The sequence below is a fragment of the Ipomoea nil genome, unplaced genomic scaffold, assembly GCF_001879475.1.
Source record: "Ipomoea nil cultivar Tokyo-kokei standard unplaced genomic scaffold, Asagao_1.1 scaffold1576, whole genome shotgun sequence".
NCBI lineage: Eukaryota > Viridiplantae > Streptophyta > Magnoliopsida > Solanales > Convolvulaceae > Ipomoea > Ipomoea nil.
In genome coordinates, this window is record NW_017618004.1 from 1 (window position 1) to 2,381 (window position 2,381).

The 2,381-nt window shown below is 34.6% G+C and overlaps 1 long non-coding RNA gene across 1 annotated transcript; it reads left to right on the forward strand.

The window, feature by feature from the left end:
• Nucleotides 1-6: 6 nt before the first annotated feature.
• On the forward strand, nt 7-1,961 carry LOC109190711. Its single transcript, XR_002055768.1, has 3 exons — nt 7-933; nt 1,509-1,778; nt 1,854-1,961. It is a non-coding gene; the product is annotated as an uncharacterized LOC109190711 (long non-coding RNA).
• Nucleotides 1,962-2,381: the final 420 nt, after the last annotated feature.

Below are 2,381 nucleotides of genomic sequence, written 5' to 3' on the forward strand. Positions count from 1 at the left end.
TAGATTCTGCCAATCCGTACTCCATAGCCGATATCATGAAACTATACAGTTCTGTATACCAGAGCTTCCGTATTTTGGCGTATATGTATAATATATGAGAGATGTATTCCGGACTTTTGCGGTGATGGATATATGTATTTGTTAGGGATCTATTGGCTGTAATGTGAGTTCAGATCTGAGTTGATATGCGAGTGTTTTGAGATCAGCTCCATTGCTTTTCTATGGTTTTAAGTTTTTGCTCTTTTTTTTTTTTTTTTTTTTTTTTTTTTTTTTTTGGTGTTTGGTGGGGATGGTTGAGACACTGGAGGCAGCGGTTAATCGATCTGTTCCTGAAACTCAAAACTCAAAGGATAAATTAGCGTAACAGGAATCGATCGATAAACCTCTGCATCCAGCGCTTTACCCCTCTTTGCTTGCCTACATATTTCATGTTTCTAGTTTTTTACTTCCCTTTTAATGCTTTTTTTTTGGTGGGGGCTTTGGTATTGATGTTTAAAGAACAAATTGTGTAGTTTTTTTTTTTCTTTGTGAGGTATGGAATTGTTGTGTATATGAAAAAGGGTTATAGGAGTTTGGTTGAAACTTCATTTTTAATCATTTTGGCTATAGATATGATAATGATAGTTTTTTGTTATAAGATTGCTAGAATTTTTATGGCTAGATTTTAGTTCATCAAGATTTACTAAGTCAACCCTGTATGGAGTACCTTCTTTGAGATAGGTTAGTTTACTCATTATCTTTTTGTTTCTGGTAAAAAAATTAACAGTTTTATTTATCTTGCTCTTGTGGTTTGCAGATTTGGTTGGCCAAGTTATTAACTATTGCTCATATGATAATTGTGATACCTTTCTTGATTTGCTTGTTGTGCATCAATAAATCTGCAGAATTCATGGCAAAAAAAAATTGCTTATTTTTGTCTTCCATTGAATGCAGGTCATTTCTGGAAAACTTTGTTTTATCCTTCCTGTTATTCATTGAGATGCGGGTAATACTATATATATGTAGCAAACATAGGTGTCTAGTTGTAAGTACAAGGATATCTTTAAATGCACAAAGATATGTGAAATAGTATTTGCACCAACTTTAGAATTGGGTATAGAATGGAGTTCTGCAATTTCTGATGCAATGACCTTTGTGTATGTTTCTAATAAACATTTGCTTCCATCCGATGTTGCTGTTAACTTGACTCTTGAAATTTTTCGGTATGGTAATTTCTTTGCCAAGTATGACACTTTTAAGCTAAAATTGTGATTACTATGGCATATTGGATGATCAATTTTTGAATAATAGTTGAAGCGTTGCTGGGAATTTATGCCTCTTTCATATGCATGTTATTTTATGCATTCTGTCACAAGTTGCTCATTTGGTCTATATAGATTTATGACTTTCATTCAAGAATCCGTTCTATCATTGAATGCCTTTGCTACCTAATTTTTAAGACCGGGATTGTGTTGGTTGTCCCAAACTGTACAAACGAGTGGTTTGTCAAGCTTCCTGAATTATGTCAGGCACCTATATGGATGTAAATCATCATCATGCTTTTGATATTTATTAGGTAATAGCTCTTCACAGTTACGGTGTAATGTTTCAGAACAAAATTTGTAACTCTACAATAAGAATTCTATAGTGTTGGTTCAGTTTCCTTTTCCAGTAGCACTCTATGTGGTTTTGAAGTTAGATGTGCTATGCTCTAAAGGGGTATGTGATTCTGAGACTGCTGCTCACAATCTCACCACCCACATCTTGTCGCACATGGCACATCGTGTTTGTGAACAGAGGTATATACGACTAGTGTTGGCATTTCATTAGAATAAATGTTCACAGCCTTATTCTTGTTTGTTCACTGATCAAAGTTCAGATGACAAATGCAAAAATCAAATTCCAACCTCTTTTGTTGTCACAAGTAACTCTTCAAGCAGGAAGAGTTTCATGTTGATCCGCATAGTGCATTGAATCTTAGACTTAATAGTTTACATGAGACGGAATGCCTAAGTTGGTAGTTGAATTGCATATCTATTATTTATATATATGATGTTCAACAAGTCAGATAGTAGTTATCGGTCATAGAGTAATATTGCATGTATTCCGCTTTATGTGGTGCATTGTTGTGGTTGGTTGACTAAGGTAAAACTTTTGCCATTGGTAATGTATATTTGATTTTCTTGGTATGGGGATAAAATTACCTTAAAGAGAAAAAAAGCCATGAAATTGGGGAGGGAAATGTCATCCCCATGACACATAGGAGGGAAGTACCATGAGAGGATGATAGTAGGAAATTACAAAATTGCCAGGGAGGGGATCTTTGCTTACAAGGGATGATGATGTGAAGCTCTTAGGAATCTGGTATCACATTCCTTTTGCAAACATAGTCAAGAAATATA